Source organism: Geotrypetes seraphini, chromosome 10, assembly GCF_902459505.1.
Source record: "Geotrypetes seraphini chromosome 10, aGeoSer1.1, whole genome shotgun sequence".
Taxonomy (NCBI): Eukaryota; Metazoa; Chordata; class Amphibia; order Gymnophiona; family Dermophiidae; genus Geotrypetes; species Geotrypetes seraphini.
The window spans coordinates 58,707,888-58,720,377 of NC_047093.1; the positions used below are offsets into that span (position 1 = coordinate 58,707,888).

Genomic DNA, 12,490 nt, shown 5'->3' on the forward strand with positions numbered 1-12,490 from the left:
AGAAAGGTCTGTCTGGTTTGAAAGTTTGATAGAAAGTTTAAAAGAGAGTCTGAAAGTTTAATTGGCTAGTTGTATGTGCCTGGTGGTTGTATTCCACCTTGTTATGTGTTGAGACTTACTTTGGTGGTTATCCAGAGCCCTTCCCAAAGGTGCTCTCGCTAAAGCGAGTGCCTTTGCTGCTTGCCTTTGCCGTGCACTGAACAGCTGCACGTCATTGGCTTGTCCCCTTTTATGGGGGAGTTTGGCTGGTGACGTTGGGGAGTGGAGTTAGTTCTTGCCTCTTTCCCTCTCTGTGTCCCTTTCCGCTCCTCTGACTGCTTTCTCCGCCTCCCCCTCTGCTGCTTCTGCCTTCTCCACTCCTCTCCGCTGGGACCCTGGGGAATACAGGGCGAACGCTCTGACTGTTGAGCCACAACAGGGGTCCCTGTAGAGGTAGTACATTCAGTGGACTTTATCATTGCCGAGGATCAGAGGCGGGGTTTGAACTGGCTCCAGCCTGGGACCCTGGGGACTACAGGGCGAGCGCTCTGACTGCTGAGGCACACCAGGGGTCCCTGTAGAAGTAGAACTTTCAGCAGCATTCGTCCTGTAGTCCCCAGGGTCCCAGGCTAGAGCCGGTTCAAACCCCACCTCCGATCTTCGGCAATGATAAAGTCTGCTGAATGTACTACCTCTACAGGGACCCCTGTCGTGGCTCTGTCTCTATCACCTGTGATAGTTATGCCTTAACTGACCAGTGTTATTGTAATGTTAACTTGCTCTCAAAAGCTAAAATTATTTCTTTGGCTGTCTCTTTAGTTGGTGTACCTGGGTTAGCATTATATAATTGAAAAACTTTACCCCGATTAGCTTGTGCATTAGCAAAAAACATCGATCATACCTCACATGCACTTAGCTTGTTAAATCAAGAACAAGATAACTTACTAGAGTGGTGGCATGCTCTATGGTCTGGGTTACCAGCTGGCCAGTGGTTCCAGTCATTTTGCAGGTATCGACTCATTGGAACAGGTCTCTTAATTGCTCTCTGTTGTTTTGTGCAATGCCTGCCTTCTTTGTTTAACTTAGTTTAACTTATGCATAAGGCCATGTCATGGTCATATCGCAAATTATCCCGATCAGATTTGCCTTATCTTTATAAGGCTCTTAAAAACAGTAAAGTAAGGGGAAATGTAGGGATGCAGTTCTGAACCAGGGCAAGGTCAGCACACTGATCTAAGGCCCTGTGAAAGAATCAGCCCCTGTGAATGAATACTGAATCATTCCTCATTCCTTCTCCCCTCTTGCCACGCAGCCATTCTAAATCAAGGAAAAATGTTAGCACCTTGTGACAGAATCCTGAGGCATTCCCTCCTCCCCTCGTGTCACAAGACCCTGACACATATTAACCCTTATCTTAATTAAGCTGTCCTTATTTGGAAAGGACATAAGCTGACAGGCTTTGAGGATGTGCAAAAACACAGGTATTGTCTAAGCTGAGTTGGAGGGTGATCACGTGGCAAAGCATGAGATAAAGGGAGGGTGATCACGATGTAAAAGCATGTACTTGTTTCCACCAATGTAAAAGCATGTACCTTTGCACCCACCAATCAGATGTGTAAACGAGGGAGTTACTATGATGTCATTAGCTTAGAAGCATAATAAAAGGGACTCGGAGCTAGCCTCTGGCAGCGCCTCCATCCCAACTCTAAGACTGCGTGTGTGTGTTTGCTGTGTTCGCATTCCTACAGTGCTGCACGTGGCTAATCCACAAGCCTTCCCTCTGATGTCAGCTCTAGCGTCGGACAAGTTTCCAGGACAGCTATGTACTGTCTTTCAAGTACCACTGAAGGCAGGAAGGAGGTAACTGGGATCCCCTGCTGTTACGAAGGCTTTCCTCTGACGCCAGCTTTGACATCGGAGGGAAGCCTTATGGGTCCGCGTCAGCAGAGGGTATCGGGCAGGAAGGAGGGATTCCTGGTTGCAGCTTTGGTGTGGGTGTGTGTGTGTGCGCAGGCAGGTAATATCCTCGGTGGTGGTCAGTGTTGTGAATCTCCAACATGCGGCTTGTGTACTGAGAAACACTGCTCTAAAGTAACCAGCATAATGAGGAATGAGCTTTTGAGTACAAGTCCAAAATTCATTGTTTAGAAGCCACAGAACAAGCCCTTTGCCATATGAAATTTAAGTACTTCTATGGACTTGCAGGTAAGCTCTGCTGTTGAAGAATGGAAGTTTTTGAGTTCATCATCCTATTCAATGTATCATGTTTGATCCAATATCGTGCTTCTTTGTTATCATTCAGGCCCTAACCAAATGTCCTACTAGCTCATCACCCTGGCAGTCACTGCACCAAGTAGCAGACACTTGAAGGCATAATGTCAAGGTGCCATTCTGTTTCTTTGCTTAGCCTGTGCTGGAGCTCTTACCCATAAATATCATCCCTTGTTCTTTCTAACTCAATGGGATGTTGGAAAGATATTATGTAAAATGGACTCACCTCAATCTATTTGCCTGGACCTAAACTAATTCTGCAAACTTAACAGAACAGGAGCAAATTTGGTGTCGGAAGAAAGACTGATGGAGTTTGAAAAAAAATAGGCCAGATCTGATATGTGTGTTTAGAGAAATAAAGCACTACCCCCCCCCCCCATCTGATGCTATTAATTGCTATGGGAGAGGTTATTTTAAGCATCTGTCACATGGAAACCAGTGGTAGGCTGAACTACGATGGATGGAGACTTGCTCCTTTTAAGATGCCCCTCCCTGTCACACATAGCAAACACATCTAGGTCCAGATTTATTTTAATTTTTTTAAATTACAGACTACAGCCTCAGCACCCTGAAGTTTGGGGTTCAAACTCCATGCTGCTCTCTGTGACCCTGGGCAAGTCACATAATCCTCCATTGTTCCAGGTACATTAGATAGATTGTGAGCCCACTGGGACAGATAGGGAAAATGCTGGAGTGCCTTATTTGTAACTTAAAGCATATTCTGCATGCTTTTTCCACCATGTAATATCCATTTTCCTGCTGCTTTGGTCCTTAGTGAGTCAGATATATTTGTTTCGTTGTTGTAAATTCTACTGTGCACCTTAAGTCATTAAATGTCACTGTACAATATCTAGCAACAATTAAGAAATAAGGCTGCATATTTCAGTTACTGGGTTTTACTCCCTCTTCTACAAAGCCGCGTGGCAACAGCCCTGAAGCCCTCTAAGGGCTCCGTTTACGAAGGTGCGCTAGGGCCTTAACGTGCGGAATAGCACACGCTAAATTGCCCTGCACGCTAGCCGCTACCGCCCGCCTCCTTTTGAGCAGACGGTAGATTTTCAGCTAGGGCATGCGATAAAAACGCTAGTGCACCTTCAAAAAGGAGCCTTAAATCTCTATGGGCTTTGGGGCCGTTACTGCGTGGCTTTGTTGAAGAAGGGGTGGTTAGTTGTGTGCGTCTCAAACTTGAGGGTTTGAGAGTGTTAGACTGGAGTAAGCTTTCTATTGGTTTAAAAATAATAAAATGAAACAAACATAGCTGCATATACATGAGCTTGAAATTGTTTAATGAGTCACACTCCCCAATCTCCATGCTGTTATTCCTTGTTAAACCTGGTAGAGAAAACATAATGCCTATCATAATGTATGTGGAAGGAAGCCAAGTTATATGAGTGTTTTGGCCACACTATCATATATAGTAAGTGTGCATTGGTACCAGCACAAAGTTAAAAGGAAGGCCTCATGAATGATCTAAAAAGGGTTCATGAACAGCAGTCAATTCTTGCAGAAGTTAAGAGCAGAATACAAGGAGAGTTTTTACTTTAACTGGAACCTCTCCCTTGCTGCAGGGGCTGCTTATGTTACTACTACCGTACTTATCATTTCTATAGCGCTAACAGAGTATGCATGCAGGCTGTACACTAAACACATAAGAGAGTCCCTTCTTGGCAGAGTTTACAATCTAATTAAGATATGAACACGACAAATAAGTGATTAGGAATTACGATGGAAATGATTACAACAGATATGGGTACTAACTATAAAGATTGTTCATATTTGATAATTGGCTTATAAAATGGCTTATAAAGTTGAGCAAATAAAAACATTTTTTTTTCAAAATTATTTATACCTTTCCCCCATCCATGTGAAATAGTTTGCCCAAGTCAGTTATGAAAGAAGGCAGATAAAATTGCAAGCGAAGACTGAAGCAAAAAAAACTTGGTTAGATGCCACGAAGTAGGTAGCAATGCCTTAACCATATGCGTGTTGTATAGGTCACAGGGACCTCTTCCATCCTTATCAAGGGGAGTGCTAACCTTCTCTCCTTTCATACAACACAAGTAGCTGTGCATATCTGCTTGCTATTTAAAGCCTGATTAAAAGGTAGCTTTTTCATCATGGTGAGTTTATTATATTTAAGTTTTCTTTAAATATTTAAAGTTTTCTTTAAGTATTTGTATTTACATTTCTTCTCGCTCAAATTTCCATGCTACTGTATTGTAATTACTGCATCAAAAACGATAAAATCGGTACAGTGCGGTAACATTTAATTTATGCATGTTCTCTTAACCAATCGCGAATGAGGACGTGACAGAAGGGTAAGGACGGATTCTTTCTTGCAGGAGTATTCCAAGCCTCATTCTGGTACTCCACTAGTCTATCTGACCATGTTCCAAGCCTCATTCTGGTGCTCCACTAGTGTCTGATCATCTATTTTCCAAGCCTCATTCTGGTGCTTTTAGCATGTTCCAAGCTTCAGGGGCATAGCCTCCTCGGATGTGGAGTTTGGAGGTTAGAGAGTTGCTGCTGACTGGAAGTTTTGAGGAAAGTAATGAAAGCTGGGTGTTCGTGTTCTTTGTGCATATAGGTTTGTTTTTGCTGTTAAATAAAGGCAAACGTTGGAAAGCACAAGGGTGGGCCCTACCAAAATGAGAAGATTAGAAGGGATGAGGATTATAATATAGTGAGTGGGGCTCAGAAGCTCTCACTGGCCTGTTTTTCTAGAGAAGGGAAATGTGAAAGCTAAAATAATGCGCCTTCTATGCCTTTTAAGTAACTGAGAAGTAGTTTTTTAAGTCTTGAGTTTTCAGGAAACCACACTCGATGTCTTCCTGGAGTTTTGTGGTATTAGATGCTGTGTCTCCTTTGTGACTTACTAATAAGTCTGGCTTAAGGCAAAACTACAGGGTGGACTAGGGCAGAAGCTTTAGGGAAAACAAAACAGTAGAAACTGAAAGAACCATCATTGCATACTAACTTGCAGGAAGAGAGGGCATTTTTCAAATAGTCCAGTGTTTTTCAACCTTTTTACACCCGTGGACCGGCAGAAATAAAATAATTATTTTGTGGACCGGCACACTACCAGGACTAAAATTAAAAAACCCCGTTTCCGCCCCATCTCTGCGAACTCGGTTACCTCAGTAACTAAAGAAAAATAGACAAATATAGTGCAAAATATAGACAGCAGATATAAATTCTCAAAACTGACATGTTTTGATCACTAAATTGAAAATAAAATCATTTTTCCTACCTTTGCTGTCTGGTGATTTCATGAGTCTCTGGTTGCGTTTCCTTCTGTCTGTGTATCCTTTCATTTCTTTCTTTCTTCACTCAGGCCCAACAATTGTTCCTTTCTATTCCCTCCCTCTTTCCTTCCCATGTCTTTAGTGCCCCCTGTGCTTCCTTCCCAAGTCCTTAGTGCCCCTTCCTATGTCTTTAGTGCCCCCAGTGCCTCCTTCCCATGCCTTTAGTGCCCCAGTGCCTCCTTCCCATGCCTTTAGTGCTCCCAGTGCCTCATTCCCATGTCCTTAGTGCCCCCGTGCATCCTTCCCATGTCCTTAGTGCCCCTTCCTATGTCTTTAGTGCCCCTTGTGCCTCCTTCCTGTCTTTAGTGCCCCCAGTGCCTCCTTCCTATGTCCCTCTCACTGCCTTCCACACTTTGTCCCACCCCCACCCCCAAAGCCAGCCTGTCTGCCTGTCTACCTCTCTCCCTCCCTCCCTCCCTGGCCAAAGCCATCCTGCTTGCCTGACTACCTCCTTCCCTCCCTGCTCTTACCGCCCTGCTGCTGCTGCTAAACCCGACAGGAAATCTTCTTTCCGACGTCAATTCTGATGTCGGAGAGAACGTTCTGGGCCAGCCAGGCAGTGATTGGCTGGCCTAGAACGTCCTCTCCGACGTCAGAATTGATGTCGGAAAGAAGATTTCCTGTCGGGTTTTTCAGCAGCAGCAGCAATCTTGCCGGCCCTCCGCGGACTGGCAGAAATTTCCCGTGGACCGGCAGTTGAAGAACAGTGAAATAGTCCATTGACCTGGGTAAATGACTTAGAAACCGCCCTCTTTGCTTGTGGATGTGAGTTATATATACACATCCCAAACTCCACATTTACTTTCCTATATATAAGCCTGGAAAAGCACTATGCCTTAATGATGTACAGCAGCTGTCTCAAACTCAAACCCTTTGCAGGACCACATTTTGGATTTGTAGGTGCTTGGCGGGCTGCAGAAAAAAATAGTCTTATTAAAGAAATGACAACTTTGTAGAGGTAAAACTTGTTATAGTTTATAAATCTTTCCTTAATTGCTTCTGATAATTTCAGCTGAAAGCAGTGCAACATTCAGAAAGTGAAGTTTAGATAGTTTTTCACTTTCTACATGTTGCACTGTGTATAGCTGAAATTATCAGAAGCAATTAAGGAAAGATTTATAAACTACTAGCTGATGCCCCGGCGTTGCACGGGTATTTAATTATAGCAGTAACACTGTAAATGGATTCAAATAAAGATACTTTATAGTGGTGAATGAAATTATTTTTTTACAGCTTTATAAAAAGTACAATATTCAAATTATAATGTGAAATATTTGACAAAATGAATACAATACAACTAACACAAAACTTGATTATAAACAACATTTTTAGTTTCACCTCCAGGAGCAAGAACATATAAATTCTTGGGTGAAGAGACCCCCAGAACATATCACCCCAGGTAGTTAGGGATCAGCATACCAAGTTTCGTTCAAATCGGTCAAGCCGTTTTTGATTTACTGTGAGAATGGCAGCTGTTTACATTTTTTCCATTGACATGAATGGGTGAAATCAGATTTTCTGTTTGTAGCTCCGCCCACGTGTGCAGGTGGGCCGCGAGACCCCCAGAACATATCACCCCAGGTAGTGAGGGATCTGCATACCAAGTTTCGTTCAAATCGGTCAAGCCGTTTTTGAATTAATGAGAGAATGGCAGCTTTTTACATTTGTTCCATTGACATGAATGGGTGAAATCTGATGTTCTGTTTGTAGCTCCGCCCATGTGTGCAGGTGGGCCGCGAGACCCCCAGAACATATCACCCCAGGTAGTGAGGGATCTGCATACCAAGTTTCGTTCAAATCGGTCAAGCCGTTTTTGCGTGATCGCGGCACATACACACACACACACATACATACATACACACATACATACCTCTGATTTTATATATATAGATAAAGAGTTTTACCTCATGTAAAATTGTGATTTAGATTCTAATCTTTAAAGTATCAACTGAAAGAGACAAGATTTTGGTGTAGTCCTCTAGGCTTTTTTGTAGAGGAGAGAATCAATATCCGACTTGTGCCTGGAAAACTTTTGCTTTAAGTGTCCGGTGGTCGCGTCCGCAACCGCCTTCAGCTCTCACCTCCTCCAGCACCGGACACAGCCGCCATCTTACTTCAAGCAGGAGAGGTGCTGAATTTTGCAAGAGTTTACCGGATTACGTGTACACACACAAGCTGCACTACCTCCAATGGTTACCTTACGTTTTGGAACATTGCCCACCTCACTGCTGTAACCTCACACAAGCGCTTTCCTGTGTCTATGCGATTGTCCTCTCCACTCCACCTCACAATCGCGTACAGACACAGGAAAGCACTTGTGTGAGGTTACAGCAGTGAGGTGGGCAACGTTCCTGAACAATCTTAACACACTGAGGGCCTCAAAATAGTACCTGGTATGCCACAAGTTTAAGACCACTGATGTACAGGGATTACGGTAAGCCTAGTTACTCTGCCCTCTCCCAAGACACTTAAGTAAACTATATCTAAGTCATATTAGTAGTTGAGGAAGGGGGGCCAATTCGGCATTAGCATCTGCAACATTTTTGTGGCATTGCCCTCTCCCTACATCCAAGTTGCACCTATGGAATTAAGAGACTGTGAAGAAAGGGTTTATTCTTTTGTTTCTGTTATAGTCTTATTTAGCTTTGTGACAAAAATATTACTGTATGTGGTTAATAGACATTTCTCAGTTATTAAGCTAGCATAATACTCTAGACATGGATTCCTATATAGGTATTACCTAATGTGAGACTGATCATAAGTTTACTTACCCCCCCTTTTTTTTTTTTTTTTTACAAAACTGTACTAGCATTTTTAGCACTGATTGGAGAGCTCTTACTGCTGTGTCCAATGCTAAAAACGCTAGTGTGGTTTTGCAAAAGGGGTGGGGTAGTTTTTTCCAGATACACAAGTTCAAGGTGTTTTAAATCAGGTACACAAATTGCAAATCCACTTGGGTAGGAACAATGGCATACCTAGGGTATGTGACACCTCCCCCCATAGAAAAAAATATTTTTAGTAATTTATTTATTTAGTTTTACACTCCCTCAATATTCGTGGGAGTTAGCGGCAGAGCTGGCCCATGAATATTGAAAATTTGCAAATAACTTTTGGCTCTGACCCACCCCCACCTCCCTCCTGCCTTCCCCCCCCCCCCCCCGGCATCCCGGACCTTACCTGGTGGTCTAGTGGTCTTTCAGGGTAGGAGCGATCTTATGCTCCTGCCTCATGCAGATCACTCATACAAAATGGTTGCCATGAGTTCCTGTAGTCTCTCGAGACTGATGGGAACTCATGGCAGCCATTTTGTACGAGTGATCTGCACGGGGCAGGAGCGTAGAAAGATCACTCCTACCCCGAAAGACCGCTAGACCACCAGGTAAGGTCCGGGGAAGTCCAGGAGGCAGGGGTGATTCCGGTTTTTGGAAATTGCGAATAATCGAAATCTCGAGTCCTAAAACCGCAAATCGGGAGGTGGAAGTGTATATCCCATCCTCCCCAGAGGGCTCAAAATGAGTTACAGTTTAACATTCAGTGTTAAAATAGTAACATTACTTAGGGTTATAACCTCTCCAACCACATGCAGGTGCTGAGGTATAATCACAAAATAGAAAATAAAGACTTTTCCTCTCTTAGGTCCTAGCCCACGCTTGCTGCCTAACACCAGCTCTGGCAGGTACATATTTTAATTTGACATAGTGTAATCACAAAATAGAAAATAAAATTATTTTTTCTATCTTTTGTTCTCTGGTCATTTTATTATTAACATAGTAACATAGTAGATGATGGCAGATAAAGACCCGAATGGTCCATCCAGTCTGCCCAACCTGATTCAATTTAAATCTTTTCTTCTTAGCTATTTCTGGGCAAGAATCCAAAGCTTTACCCGGTACTGTGCTTGGGCTCCAACTGCCGAAATCTCTGTTAAGACTTACTCCAGCCCATCTACACCCTCCCAGCCATTGAAGCCCTCCCCTGCCCATCCTCCACCAAACGGCCATACACAGACACAGACCGTGCAAGTCTGCCCAGTAACTGACCTAGTTCAATATTTAATATTATTTTCTGATTCTAAATCTTCTGTGTTCATCCCACGCTTCTTTGAACTCAGTCACAGTTTTACTCTCCACCACCTCTCTCGAGAGCGCATTCCAGGCATCCACTACCCTCCGTAAAGTAGAATTTCCTAACATTGCCCCTGAATCTACCACCCCTCAACCTCAAATTATGTCCTCTGGTTTTACCATTTTCCTTTCTCTGGAAAAGATTTTGTTCTACGTTAATACCCTTCAAGTATTTGAACGTCTGAATCATATCTCCCCTGTCTCTCGGGTATACATATTCAGGGCTTCCAGTCTCTCCTCATACGTCTTCTGGCGCAAGCCTCCTATCATTTTCGTCGCCCTCCTCTGGACCGCCTCAAGTCTTACGTCTTTTGCCAGATACGGTCTCCAAAACTGAACACAATACTCCAAGTGGGGCCTCACCAATGACCTGTACAGGGGCATCAAAACCTTCTTCCTTCTACTGACTACGCCTCTCTTTATACAGCCCAGCATCCTTCTGGCAGCAGCCACTGCCTTGTCACACTGTTTTTTTGCCTTTAGATCTTCGGACACTATAACCCCAAGGTCCCTCTCCCCGTCCATGCATATCAGCTTCTCTCCTCCCAGCATATACGGTTCCTTCCTATAATTAATCCCCAAATGCATTACTCTGCATTTCTTTGCATTGAATTTTAGTTGCCAGGCATTATACCATTCCTCTAACTTTTGCAGATCCTTTTTCATATTTTCCACTCCCTCTTCGGTGTCTACTCTGTTACAAATCTTGGTATCATCTGCAAAAAGGCACACTTTTCCTTGTAACCCTTCAGCAATGTCACTCACAAACATATTGAACAGGATTGCCCCCAGCACCGAACCCTGAGGGACTCCACTAGTCACCTTTCCTTCCTTCGAGCGACTTCCATTAACCACCACCCTCTGGCGTCTGTCCGACAGCCAGTTTCTGACCCAGTTCACCACTTTGGGTCCTAACTTCAGCCCTTCAAGTTTGTTCAACAGCCTCCTATGAGGAACTGTATCAAAGGCTTTGCTGAAATCCAAGTAAATTACATCTAGCATATGTCCTCGATCCAGCTCTCTGGTCACCCAATCAAAAAATTCAATCAGGTTCGTTTGGCACAATTTACCTTTTGTAAAGCCATGTTGCCTCAGATCCTGTAACCCATTAGATTCAAGGAAGTACACTATCCTTTCTTTCAGCAACACTTCCATTATTTTTCCAACAACTGAAGTGAGGCTCACCGGCCTGTAGTTTCCTGCTTCAACCCTGTGACCACTTTTATGAATATGGACCTCATCCGCTCTCCTCCAATCCCCAGGAATCGCTCCCGTCTCCAGAGATTTGTTGAACAAGTCTTTAATAGGACTCGCCAGAACCTCTCGGAGCTCCCTTAGTATCCTGGGATGGATCCCGTCTGGTCCCATCGCTTTGTCCACCTTCAGTTTTTCAAGTTGCTCATAAACACCCACCCTCAAATCATGTTGGTTCAGGACAGGGTTAGGCAATTCTGGTCTTCGAGAGCCGGAGCCAGGTCAGGTTTTCAGGATATCCACAATTAATATGTATGAGATGGATTTGCATGCACTGCTTCCTTGAGATGCAAATCTATCTCATGCATATTTATTGTGGATTTCCTGAAAACCTGACCTGGCTCCGGCTCTCAAGGACCGGAATTGCCTACCCCTGGTCCAGGGCAAGCAGTGGCTTCCCCCATGTCTGTCTCTATAACTGACTATGGACTTTTCCTCCAGGAACTTGTCCAAACCTGTCTTAAAAACAGCTACTTTAACTACTCTTAACACAACCTCTGGTAATACATTCCAGAGCTTAATTCTGAGTGAAAAAATATTTCTTTCTATTGGATTTAAAAGTATTTCCCTATAACTTCATTGAGTGTCCCCTAGTCTTTGTAATTTTTAATGGAGTAAAAAAATCGATCCTCTTGTACCCACTGTTACACTGGGGGGGGGGAGATGACTAAAGGAAGGGAGAGATATCAGACCAGGGAATGGAATGGAAGGGAAGGAGGGGAGTCTGGTAATGTTATAGAAATAATAATATTAGTAGTAGAAGGGGGAAAGGAAGGAGAGAGATGTCAGAACACTGGGGGGGGGGGGAGAGGGGGAAGGAGAGAGATGTAAGACCATGGAAATAGGGAGGGAAAGAGAGAGAGAGAGATAGGAAGGGAAGGTAAGACATGGAAAAGTAGATTTTGAGAAGAAAGCAGACAAATTGAAAAATTGAATATTAACTTAATGCCAAAGATGGATGCAACTCTGTATATTAACACACCTCAAGAGCAGAAACTGCTATGCAAAAATATTTGCTCAGAGAAATGTAACTCTAAAGAGGGAGAGGAAACCCCCTCTTGGACGAAAGAGTTTTATCTTCCAATCATTGCTTAATAAATGCAAAAGCAATTCCCACTCAAGGGTGCAAATAAGTGAAAAAACTGAACTGAATAAATCTCTTAATATTGCTGTATGCTTTCAAAAACTTTCAAACGACTTCAATTCTTGCATTTAGGTTGACACTGGACACTTTACAGTCATGAGGTTGAAAAGTAAAGATACTTATCAGGGTCCCGACGCGGCCCCGTTTCAGTATCTGCTTCAGGAGACCCCGTCTGATCAAAGCTGAAAAGGGTAACAACCATAAGACAATTCCAAAAAAGTGTCGTTCTTAAGATGAAACCTCTCTGTGCAATTGCTTTTGCATTTATTAAGCAATGATTGGAAGATAAAACTCTTTCGTCCAAGAGGGGGTTTCCTCTCCCTCTTTAGAGTTACATTTCTCTGAGCAAATATTTTTGCATAGCAGTTTCTGCTCTTGAGGTGTGTTAATATACAGAGTCAGCTCTTTTCTTT

At 43.4% G+C, this 12,490-nt stretch overlaps 1 non-coding gene across 1 annotated transcript; it reads right to left on the reverse strand.

The window, feature by feature from the left end:
• Window positions 1-4,180: 4,180 nt before the first annotated feature.
• Window positions 4,181-4,308, reverse strand: LOC117368750. Its single transcript, XR_004541000.1, has one exon. It is a non-coding gene; the product is annotated as a U6atac minor spliceosomal RNA (small nuclear RNA).
• Window positions 4,309-12,490: the final 8,182 nt, after the last annotated feature.